Here is a 14,439-nt window from a genome sequence, read left to right as displayed (position 1 = left end):
TTCTAGATTTCAGCAAATGGCTACAACGTAAATATTTTGACACATTTGGCTTTTTCAACAGTAAATTTCCATGTTATTTGTTTATATACTTGCACAGTTAATTGGTGCTATTGAATTTAGAAAGATTCATATTTATACAATAAGTAGAAATTTCTAGATTTCAGCAAATGGCTACAACGTAAATATTTTGACACATTTGGCTTTTTCAACAGTAAATTTCCATGTTATTTGTATATATATACTTGCACAGTTAATTGGTGCTATTGAATTTAGAAAGATTGATATTTATACAATAAGTAGAAACTTCTAGATTTCAGGAAATGGGTACAACGTAAATATTTTGACACATTTGGATTTTTCAACAGTAAATTTCCATGTTATTTGTATATATATACTTGCACAGTTAATTGGTGCTATTGAATTTAGAAAGATTGATATTTATACAATAAGTGAAACTTCTAGATTTCAGGAAATGGGTACAACTTAAATATTTTGACACATTTGGATTTTTCAACAGTAAATTTCCATGTTATTTGTATATATATACTTGCACAGTTAATTGGTGCTATTGAATTTAGAAAGATTGATATTTATACAATAAGTGAAACTTCTAGATTTCAGGAAATGGGTACAACTTAAATATTTTGACACATTTGGATTTTTCAACAGTAAATTTCCATGTTATTTGTATATATATACTTGCACAGTTAATTGGTGCTATTGAATTTAGAAAGATTGATATTTATACAATAAGTAGAAACTTCTAGATTTCAGGAAATGGGTACAACGTAAATATTTTGACACATTTGGCTTTTTCAACAGTAAATTTCCATGTTATTTGTTTATATACTTGCACAGTTAATTGGTGCTATTGAATTTAGAAAGATTGATATTTATACAATAAGTAGAAACTTCTAGATTTCAGGAAATGGGTACAACGTAAATATTTTGACACATTTGGCTTTTTCAACAGTAAATTTCCATGTTATTTGTTTATATACTTGCACAGTTAATTGGTGCTATTGAATTTAGAAAGATTCATATTTATACAATAAGTAGAAATTTCTAGATTTCAGCAAATGGCTACAACGTAAATATTTTGACACATTTGGCTTTTTCAACAGTAAATTTCCATGTTATTTGTTTATATACTTGCACAGTTAATTGGTGCTATTGAATTTAGAAAGATTCATATTTATACAATAAGTAAAAATTTCTAGATTTCAGCAAATGGCTACAACGTAAATATTTTGACACATTTGGCTTTTTCAACAGTAAATTTCCATGTTATTTGTATATATATACTTGCACAGTTAATTGGTGCTATTGAATTTAGAAAGATTGATATTTATACAATAAGTAGAAACTTCTAGATTTCAGGAAATGGGTACAACGTAAATATTTTGACACATTTGGCTTTTTCAACAGTAAATTTCCATGTTATTTGTTTATATACTTGCACAGTTAATTGGTGCTATTGAATTTAGAAAGATTCATATTTATACAATAAGTAAAAATTTCTAGATTTCAGCAAATGGCTACAACGTAAATATTTTGACACATTTGGCTTTTTCAACAGTAAATTTCCATGTTATTTGTATATATATACTTGCACAGTTAATTGGTGCTATTGAATTTAGAAAGATTGATATTTATACAATAAGTAGAAACTTCTAGATTTCAGGAAATGGGTACAACGTAAATATTTTGACACATTTGGCTTTTTCAACAGTAAATTTCCATGTTATTTGTTTATATACTTGCACAGTTAATTGGTGCTATTGAATTTAGAAAGATTCATATTTATACAATAAGTAGAAATTTCTAGATTTCAGCAAATGGCTACAACGTAAATATTTTGACACATTTGGCTTTTTCAACAGTAAATTTCCATGTTATTTGTTTATATACTTGCACAGTTAATTGGTGCTATTGAATTTAGAAAGATTCATATTTATACAATAAGTAAAAATTTCTAGATTTCAGCAAATGGCTACAACGTAAATATTTTGACACATTTGGCTTTTTCAACAGTAAATTTCCATGTTATTTGTATATATATACTTGCACAGTTAATTGGTGCTATTGAATTTAGAAAGATTGATATTTATACAATAAGTAGAAACTTCTAGATTTCAGGAAATGGGTACAACGTAAATATTTTGACACATTTGGCTTTTTCAACAGTAAATTTCCATGTTATTTGTTTATATACTTGCACAGTTAATTGGTGCTATTGAATTTAGAAAGATTCATATTTATACAATAAGTAGAAATTTCTAGATTTCAGCAAATGGCTACAACGTAAATATTTTGACACATTTGGCTTTTTCAACAGTAAATTTCCATGTTATTTGTTTATATACTTGCACAGTTAATTGGTGCTATTGAATTTAGAAAGATTCATATTTATACAATAAGTAAAAATTTCTAGATTTCAGCAAATGGCTACAACGTAAATATTTTGACACATTTGGCTTTTTCAACAGTAAATTTCCATGTTATTTGTATATATATACTTGCACAGTTAATTGGTGCTATTGAATTTAGAAAGATTGATATTTATACAATAAGTAGAAACTTCTAGATTTCAGGAAATGGGTACAACGTAAATATTTTGACACATTTGGCTTTTTCAACAGTAAATTTCCATGTTATTTGTTTATATACTTGCACAGTTAATTGGTGCTATTGAATTTAGAAAGATTCATATTTATACAATAAGTAGAAATTTCTAGATTTCAGCAAATGGCTACAACGTAAATATTTTGACACATTTGGCTTTTTCAACAGTAAATTTCCATGTTATTTGTTTATATACTTGCACAGTTAATTGGTGCTATTGAATTTAGAAAGATTCATATTTATACAATAAGTAAAAATTTCTAGATTTCAGCAAATGGCTACAACGTAAATATTTTGACACATTTGGCTTTTTCAACAGTAAATTTCCATGTTATTTGTATATATATACTTGCACAGTTAATTGGTGCTATTGAATTTAGAAAGATTGATATTTATACAATAAGTAGAAACTTCTAGATTTCAGGAAATGGGTACAACGTAAATATTTTGACACATTTGGCTTTTTCAACAGTAAATTTCCATGTTATTTGTATATATATACTTGCACAGTTAATTGGTGCTATTGAATTTAGAAAGATTGATATTTATACAATAAGTAGAAACTTCTAGATTTCAGGAAATGGGTACAACGTAAATATTTTGACACATTTGGCTTTTTCAACAGTAAATTTCCATGTTATTTGTTTATATACTTGCACAGTTAATTGGTGCTATTGAATTTAGAAAGATTCATATTTATACAATAAGTAAAAATTTCTAGATTTCAGCAAATGGCTACAACGTAAATATTTTGACACATTTGGCTTTTTCAACAGTAAATTTCCATGTTATTTATTTATATACTTGCACAGTTAATTGGTGCTATTGAATTTAAAAAGATTCATATTTATACAATAAGTTGAAACTTCTAGATTTTAGAAAATGGCTACAACGTAAATATTTTGACACATTTGGCTTTTTCAACAGTAAATTTCCATGTTATTTATTTATATACTTGCACAGTTAATTGGTGCTATTGAATTTAGAAAGATTCATATTTATACAATAAGTAGAAATTTCTAGATTTCAGCAAATGGCTACAACGTAAATATTTTGACACATTTGGCTTTTTCAACAGTAAATTTCCATGTTATTTATTTATATACTTGCACAGTTAATTGGTGCTATTGAATTTAGAAAGATTCATATTTATACAATAAGTAGAAATTTCTAGATTTCAGCAAATGGCTACAACGTAAATATTTTGACACATTTGGCTTTTTCAACAGTAAATTTCCATGTTATTTATTTATATACTTGCACAGTTAATTGGTGCTATTGAATTTAGAAAGATTCATATTTATACAATAAGTAGAAATTTCTAGATTTCAGCAAATGGCTACAACGTAAATATTTTGACACATTTGGCTTTTTCAACAGTAAATTTCCATGTTATTTATTTATATACTTGCACAGTTAATTGGTGCTATTGAATTTAAAAAGATTCATATTTATACAATAAGTAGAAATTTCTAGATTTCAGCAAATGGCTACAACGTAAATATTTTGACACATTTGGCTTTTTCAACAGTAAATTTCCATGTTATTTATTTATATACTTGCACAGTTAATTGGTGCTATTGAATTTAGAAAGATTCATATTTATACAATAAGTAGAAATTTCTAGATTTCAGCAAATGGCTACAACGTAAATATTTTGACACATTTGGCTTTTTCAACAGTAAATTTCCATGTTATTTATTTATATACTTGCACAGTTAATTGGTGCTATTGAATTTAGAAAGATTCATATTTATACAATAAGTAGAAATTTCTAGATTTCAGCAAATGGCTACAACGTAAATATTTTGACACATTTGGCTTTTTCAACAGTAAATTTCCATGTTATTTATTTATATACTTGCACAGTTAATTGGTGCTATTGAATTTAGAAAGATTCATATTTATACAATAAGTAAAAATTTCTAGATTTCAGCAAATGGCTACAACGTAAATATTTTAACACATTTGGCTTTTTCAACAGTAAATTTCCATGTTATTTATTTATATACTTGCACAGTTAATTGGTGCTATTGAATTTAGAAAGATTCATATTTATACAATAAGTAGAAATTTCTAGATTTCAGCAAATGGCTACAACGTAAATATTTTGACACATTTGGCTTTTTCAACAGTAAATTTCCATGTTATTTATTTATATACTTGCACAGTTAATTGGTGCTATTGAATTTAGAAAGATTCATATTTATACAATAAGTAAAAATTTCTAGATTTCAGCAAATGGCTACAACGTAAATATTTTAACACATTTGGCTTTTTCAACAGTAAATTTCCATGTTATTTATTTATATACTTGCACAGTTAATTGGTGCTATTGAATTTAGAAAGATTCATATTTATACAATAAGTAAAAATTTCTAGATTTCAGCAAATGGCTACAACGTAAATATTTTGACACATTTGGCTTTTTCAACAGTAAATTTCCATGTTATTTATTTATATACTTGCACAGTTAATTGGTGCTATTGAATTTAGAAAGATTCATATTTATACAATAAGTAAAAATTTCTAGATTTCAGCAAATGGCTACAACGTAAATATTTTGACACATTTGGCTTTTTCAACAGTAAATTTCCATGTTATTTATTTATATACTTGCACAGTTAATTGGTGCTATTGAATTTAAAAAGATTCATATTTATACAATAAGTAGAAATTTCTAGATTTCAGCAAATGGCTACAACGTAAATATTTTGACACATTTGGCTTTTTCAACAGTAAATTTCCATGTTATTTATTTATATACTTGCACAGTTAATTGGTGCTATTGAATTTAGAAAGATTCATATTTATACAATAAGTAAAAATTTCTAGATTTCAGCAAATGGCTACAACGTAAATATTTTAACACATTTGGCTTTTTCAACATTAAATTTCCATGTTATTTATTTATATACTTGCACAGTTAATTGGTGCTATTGAATTTAGAAAGATTGATATTTATACAATAAGTAAAAATTTCTAGATTTCAGCAAATGGCTACAACGTAAATATTTTAACACATTTGGCTTTTTCAACAGTAAATTTCCATGTTATTTATTTATATACTTGCACAGTTAATTGGTGCTATTGAATTTAGAAAGATTCATATTTATACAATAAGTAAAAATTTCTAGATTTCAGCAAATGGCTACAACGTAAATATTTTAACACATTTGGCTTTTTCAACATTAAATTTCCATGTTATTTATTTATATACTTGCACAGTTAATTGGTGCTATTGAATTTAGAAAGATTCATATTTATACAATAAGTAAAAATTTCTAAATTTCAGCAAATGGCTACAACGTAAATATTTTGACACATTTGGCTTTTTCAACAGTAAATTTCCATGTTATTTATTTATATACTTGCACAGTTAATTGGTGCTATTGAATTTAGAAAGATTGATATTTATACAATAAGTAAAAATTTCTAGATTTCAGCAAATGGCTACAACGTAAATATTTTAACACATTTGGCTTTTTCAACAGTAAATTTCCATGTTATTTATTTATATACTTGCACAGTTAATTGGTGCTATTGAATTTAGAAAGATTGATATTTATACAATAAGTAAAAATTTCTAAATTTCAGCAAATGGCTACAACGTAAATATTTTGACACATTTGGCTTTTTCAACAGTAAATTTCCATGTTATTTATTTATATACTTGCACAGTTAATTGGTGCTATTGAATTTAGATAGATTCATATTTATACAATAAGTAAAAATTTCTAGATTTCAGCAAATGGCTACAACGTAAATATTTTGACACATTTGGCTTTTTCAACAGTAAATTTCCATGTTATTTATTTATATACTTGCACAGTTAATTGGTGCTATTGAATTTAGAAAGATTCATATTTATACAATAAGTAAAAATTTCTAAATTTCAGCAAATGGCTACAACGTAAATATTTTGACACATTTGGCTTTTTCAACATTAAATTTCCATGTTATTTATTTATATACTTGCACAGTTAATTGGTGCTATTGAATTTAGAAAGATTCATATTTATACAATAAGTAAAAATTTCTAAATTTCAGCAAATGGCTACAACGTAAATATTTTGACACATTTGGCTTTTTCAACAGTAAATTTCCATGTTATTTATTTATATACTTGCACAGTTAATTGGTGCTATTGAATTTAGAAAGATTGATATTTATACAATAAGTAAAAATTTCTAAATTTCAGCAAATGGCTACAACGTAAATATTTTGACACATTTGGCTTTTTCAACAGTAAATTTCCATGTTATTTATTTATATACTTGCACAGTTAATTGGTGCTATTGAATTTAGATAGATTCATATTTATACAATAAGTAAAAATTTCTAGATTTCAGCAAATGGCTACAACGTAAATATTTTGACACATTTGGCTTTTTCAACATTAAATTTCCATGTTATTTATTTATATACTTGCACAGTTAATTGGTGCTATTGAATTTAGAAAGATTCATATTTATACAATAAGTAAAAATTTCTAAATTTCAGCAAATGGCTACAACGTAAATATTTTGACACATTTGGCTTTTTCAACATTAAATTTCCATGTTATTTATTTATATACTTGCACAGTTAATTGGTGCTATTGAATTTAGAAAGATTCATATTTATACAATAAGTAAAAATTTCTAAATTTCAGCAAATGGCTACAACGTAAATATTTTGACACATTTGGCTTTTTCAACAGTAAATTTCCATGTTATTTATTTATATACTTGCACAGTTAATTGGTGCTATTGAATTTAGAAAGATTGATATTTATACAATAAGTAAAAATTTCTAAATTTCAGCAAATGGCTACAACGTAAATATTTTGACACATTTGGCTTTTTCAACAGTAAATTTCCATGTTATTTATTTATATACTTGCACAGTTAATTGGTGCTATTGAATTTAGATAGATTCATATTTATACAATAAGTAAAAATTTCTAGATTTCAGCAAATGGCTACAACGTAAATATTTTGACACATTTGGCTTTTTCAACAGTAAATTTCCATGTTATTTATTTATATACTTGCACAGTTAATTGGTGCTATTGAATTTAGAAAGATTCATATTTATACAATAAGTAAAAATTTCTAAATTTCAGCAAATGGCTACAACGTAAATATTTTGACACATTTGGCTTTTTCAACATTAAATTTCCATGTTATTTATTTATATACTTGCACAGTTAATTGGTGCTATTGAATTTAGAAAGATTCATATTTATACAATAAGTAAAAATTTCTAAATTTCAGCAAATGGCTACAACGTAAATATTTTGACACATTTGGCTTTTTCAACAGTAAATTTCCATGTTATTTATTTATATACTTGCACAGTTAATTGGTGCTATTGAATTTAGAAAGATTGATATTTATACAATAAGTAAAAATTTCTAGATTTCAGCAAATGGCTACAACGTAAATATTTTAACACATTTGGCTTTTTCAACAGTAAATTTCCATGTTATTTATTTATATACTTGCACAGTTAATTGGTGCTATTGAATTTAGAAAGATTGATATTTATACAATAAGTAAAAATTTCTAGATTTCAGCAAATGGCTACAACGTAAATATTTTAACACATTTGGCTTTTTCAACAGTAAATTTCCATGTTATTTATTTATATACTTGCACAGTTAATTGGTGCTATTGAATTTAGAAAGATTGATATTTATACAATAAGTAAAAATTTCTAGATTTCAGCAAATGGCTACAACGTAAATATTTTAACACATTTGGCTTTTTCAACAGTAAATTTCCATGTTATTTATTTATATACTTGCACAGTTAATTGGTGCTATTGAATTTAGAAAGATTGATATTTATACAATAAGTAAAAATTTCTAGATTTCAGCAAATGGCTACAACGTAAATATTTTAACACATTTGGCTTTTTCAACAGTAAATTTCCATGTTATTTATTTATATACTTGCACAGTTAATTGGTGCTATTGAATTTAGAAAGATTCATATTTATACAATAAGTAAAAATTTCTAGATTTCAGCAAATGGCTACAACGTAAATATTTTAACACATTTGGCTTTTTCAACAGTAAATTTCCATGTTATTTATTTATATACTTGCACAGTTAATTGGTGCTATTGAATTTAGAAAGATTGATATTTATACAATAAGTAAAAATTTCTAAATTTCAGCAAATGGCTACAACGTAAATATTTTGACACATTTGGCTTTTTCAACAGTAAATTTCCATGTTATTTATTTATATACTTGCACAGTTAATTGGTGCTATTGAATTTAGAAAGATTGATATTTATACAATAAGTAAAAATTTCTAGATTTCAGCAAATGGCTACAACGTAAATATTTTAACACATTTGGCTTTTTCAACAGTAAATTTCCATGTTATTTATTTATATACTTGCACAGTTAATTGGTGCTATTGAATTTAGAAAGATTGATATTTATACAATAAGTAAAAATTTCTAGATTTCAGCAAATGGCTACAACGTAAATATTTTAACACATTTGGCTTTTTCAACAGTAAATTTCCATGTTATTTATTTATATACTTGCACAGTTAATTGGTGCTATTGAATTTAGAAAGATTGATATTTATACAATAAGTAAAAATTTCTAGATTTCAGCAAATGGCTACAACGTAAATATTTTAACACATTTGGCTTTTTCAACAGTAAATTTCCATGTTATTTATTTATATACTTGCACAGTTAATTGGTGCTATTGAATTTAGAAAGATTGATATTTATACAATAAGTAAAAATTTCTAGATTTCAGCAAATGGCTACAACGTAAATATTTTAACACATTTGGCTTTTTCAACAGTAAATTTCCATGTTATTTATTTATATACTTGCACAGTTAATTGGTGCTATTGAATTTAGAAAGATTCATATTTATACAATAAGTAAAAATTTCTAGATTTCAGCAAATGGCTACAACGTAAATATTTTAACACATTTGGCTTTTTCAACAGTAAATTTCCATGTTATTTATTTATATACTTGCACAGTTAATTGGTGCTATTGAATTTAGAAAGATTGATATTTATACAATAAGTAAAAATTTCTAGATTTCAGCAAATGGCTACAACGTAAATATTTTAACACATTTGGCTTTTTCAACAGTAAATTTCCATGTTATTTATTTATATACTTGCACAGTTAATTGGTGCTATTGAATTTAGAAAGATTCATATTTATACAATAAGTAAAAATTTCTAGATTTCAGCAAATGGCTACAACGTAAATATTTTAACACATTTGGCTTTTTCAACAGTAAATTTCCATGTTATTTATTTATATACTTGCACAGTTAATTGGTGCTATTGAATTTAGAAAGATTCATATTTATACAATAAGTAAAAATTTCTAGATTTCAGCAAATGGCTACAACGTAAATATTTTAACACATTTGGCTTTTTCAACAGTAAATTTCCATGTTATTTATTTATATACTTGCACAGTTAATTGGTGCTATTGAATTTAGAAAGATTCATATTTATACAATAAGTAAAAATTTCTAGATTTCAGCAAATGGCTACAACGTAAATATTTTAACACATTTGGCTTTTTCAACATTAAATTTCCATGTTATTTATTTATATACTTGCACAGTTAATTGGTGCTATTGAATTTAGAAAGATTGATATTTATACAATAAGTAAAAATTTCTAGATTTCAGCAAATGGCTACAACGTAAATATTTTAACACATTTGGCTTTTTCAACAGTAAATTTCCATGTTATTTATTTATATACTTGCACAGTTAATTGGTGCTATTGAATTTAGAAAGATTCATATTTATACAATAAGTAAAAATTTCTAGATTTCAGCAAATGGCTACAACGTAAATATTTTAACACATTTGGCTTTTTCAACATTAAATTTCCATGTTATTTATTTATATACTTGCACAGTTAATTGGTGCTATTGAATTTAGAAAGATTCATATTTATACAATAAGTAAAAATTTCTAAATTTCAGCAAATGGCTACAACGTAAATATTTTGACACATTTGGCTTTTTCAACAGTAAATTTCCATGTTATTTATTTATATACTTGCACAGTTAATTGGTGCTATTGAATTTAGAAAGATTGATATTTATACAATAAGTAAAAATTTCTAAATTTCAGCAAATGGCTACAACGTAAATATTTTGACACATTTGGCTTTTTCAACAGTAAATTTCCATGTTATTTATTTATATACTTGCACAGTTAATTGGTGCTATTGAATTTAGATAGATTCATATTTATACAATAAGTAAAAATTTCTAGATTTCAGCAAATGGCTACAACGTAAATATTTTGACACATTTGGCTTTTTCAACAGTAAATTTCCATGTTATTTATTTATATACTTGCACAGTTAATTGGTGCTATTGAATTTAGATAGATTCATATTTATACAATAAGTAAAAATTTCTAGATTTCAGCAAATGGCTACAACGTAAATATTTTGACACATTTGGCTTTTTCAACAGTAAATTTCCATGTTATTTATTTATATACTTGCACAGTTAATTGGTGCTATTGAATTTAGAAAGATTGATATTTATACAATAAGTAAAAATTTCTAGATTTCAGCAAATGGCTACAACGTAAATATTTTAACACATTTGGCTTTTTCAACAGTAAATTTCCATGTTATTTATTTATATACTTGCACAGTTAATTGGTGCTATTGAATTTAGAAAGATTGATATTTATACAATAAGTAAAAATTTCTAAATTTCAGCAAATGGCTACAACGTAAATATTTTGACACATTTGGCTTTTTCAACAGTAAATTTCCATGTTATTTATTTATATACTTGCACAGTTAATTGGTGCTATTGAATTTAGATAGATTCATATTTATACAATAAGTAAAAATTTCTAGATTTCAGCAAATGGCTACAACGTAAATATTTTGACACATTTGGCTTTTTCAACAGTAAATTTCCATGTTATTTATTTATATACTTGCACAGTTAATTGGTGCTATTGAATTTAGATAGATTCATATTTATACAATAAGTAAAAATTTCTAGATTTCAGCAAATGGCTACAACGTAAATATTTTGACACATTTGGCTTTTTCAACAGTAAATTTCCATGTTATTTATTTATATACTTGCACAGTTAATTGGTGCTATTGAATTTAGAAAGATTCATATTTATACAATAAGTAAAAATTTCTAAATTTCAGCAAATGGCTACAACGTAAATATTTTGACACATTTGGCTTTTTCAACATTAAATTTCCATGTTATTTATTTATATACTTGCACAGTTAATTGGTGCTATTGAATTTAGAAAGATTCATATTTATACAATAAGTAAAAATTTCTAAATTTCAGCAAATGGCTACAACGTAAATATTTTGACACATTTGGCTTTTTCAACAGTAAATTTCCATGTTATTTATTTATATACTTGCACAGTTAATTGGTGCTATTGAATTTAGAAAGATTCATATTTATACAATAAGTAAAAATTTCTAGATTTCAGCAAATGGCTACAACGTAAATATTTTAACACATTTGGCTTTTTCAACAGTAAATTTCCGTGTTATTTATTTATATACTTGCACAGTTAATTGGTGCTATTGAATTTAGAAAGATTGATATTTATACAATAAGTAAAAATTTCTAAATTTCAGCAAATGGCTACAACGTAAATATTTTGACACATTTGGCTTTTTCAACAGTAAATTTCCATGTTATTTATTTATATACTTGCACAGTTAATTGGTGCTATTGAATTTAGAAAGATTCATATTTATACAATAAGTAAAAATTTCTAGATTTCAGCAAATGGCTACAACGTAAATATTTTAACACATTTGGCTTTTTCAACAGTAAATTTCCGTGTTATTTATTTATATACTTGCACAGTTAATTGGTGCTATTGAATTTAGAAAGATTGATATTTATACAATAAGTAAAAATTTCTAGATTTCAGCAAATGGCTACAACGTAAATATTTTGACACATTTGGCTTTTTCAACAGTAAATTTCCATGTTATTTATTTATATACTTGCACAGTTAATTGGTGCTATTGAATTTAGAAAGATTCATATTTATACAATAAGTAAAAATTTCTAGATTTCAGCAAATGGCTACAACGTAAATATTTTAACACATTTGGCTTTTTCAACAGTAAATTTCCATGTTATTTATTTATATACTTGCACAGTTAATTGGTGCTATTGAATTTAGAAAGATTGATATTTATACAATAAGTAAAAATTTCTAGATTTCAGCAAATGGCTACAACGTAAATATTTTGACACATTTGGCTTTTTCAACAGTAAATTTCCATGTTATTTATTTATATACTTGCACAGTTAATTGGTGCTATTGAATTTAGAAAGATTCATATTTATACAATAAGTAAAAATTTCTAGATTTCAGCAAATGGCTACAACGTAAATATTTTAACACATTTGGCTTTTTCAACAGTAAATTTCCATGTTATTTATTTATATACTTGCACAGTTAATTGGTGCTATTGAATTTAGAAAGATTGATATTTATACAATAAGTAAAAATTTCTAGATTTCAGCAAATGGCTACAACGTAAATATTTTGACACATTTGGCTTTTTCAACAGTAAATTTCCATGTTATTTATTTATATACTTGCACAGTTAATTGGTGCTATTGAATTTAGAAAGATTCATATTTATACAATAAGTAAAAATTTCTAGATTTCAGCAAATGGCTACAACGTAAATATTTTGACACATTTGGCTTTTTCAACAGTAAATTTCCATGTTATTTATTTATATACTTGCACAGTTAATTGGTGCTATTGAATTTAGAAAGATTGATATTTATACAATAAGTAAAAATTTCTAAATTTCAGCAAATGGCTACAACGTAAATATTTTGACACATTTGGCTTTTTCAACAGTAAATTTCCATGTTATTTATTTATATACTTGCACAGTTAATTGGTGCTATTGAATTTAGAAAGATTCATATTTATACAATAAGTAAAAATTTCTAGATTTCAGCAAATGGCTACAACGTAAATATTTTGACACATTTGGCTTTTTCAACAGTAAATTTCCGTGTTATTTATTTATATACTTGCACAGTTAATTGGTGCTATTGAATTTAGAAAGATTGATATTTATACAATAAGTAAAAATTTCTAAATTTCAGCAAATGGCTACAACGTAAATATTTTGACACATTTGGCTTTTTCAACAGTAAATTTCCATGTTATTTATTTATATACTTGCACAGTTAATTGGTGCTATTGAATTTAGAAAGATTCATATTTATACAATAAGTAAAAATTTCTAGATTTCAGCAAATGGCTACAACGTAAATATTTTAACACATTTGGCTTTTTCAACAGTAAATTTCCGTGTTATTTATTTATATACTTGCACAGTTAATTGGTGCTATTGAATTTAGAAAGATTGATATTTATACAATAAGTAAAAATTTCTAAATTTCAGCAAATGGCTACAACGTAAATATTTTGACACATTTGGCTTTTTCAACAGTAAATTTCCATGTTATTTATTTATATACTTGCACAGTTAATTGGTGCTATTGAATTTAGAAAGATTGATATTTATACAATAAGTAAAAATTTCTAGATTTCAGCAAATGGCTACAACGTAAATATTTTAACACATTTGGCTTTTTCAACAGTAAATTTCCGTGTTATTTATTTATATACTTGCACAGTTAATTGGTGCTATTGAATTTAGAAAGATTGATATTTATACAATAAGTAAAAATTTCTAAATTTCAGCAAATGGCTACAACGTAAATATTTTGACACATTTGGCTTTTTCAACAGTAAATTTCCATGTTA

Source organism: Eurosta solidaginis, chromosome 2 (genome assembly GCF_040869045.1).
Source record: "Eurosta solidaginis isolate ZX-2024a chromosome 2, ASM4086904v1, whole genome shotgun sequence".
Lineage (NCBI taxonomy): Eukaryota > Metazoa > Arthropoda > Insecta > Diptera > Tephritidae > Eurosta > Eurosta solidaginis.
The sequence above is the reverse complement of the archived record's forward strand: the minus strand, read 5'-3'. Positions refer to the sequence as shown.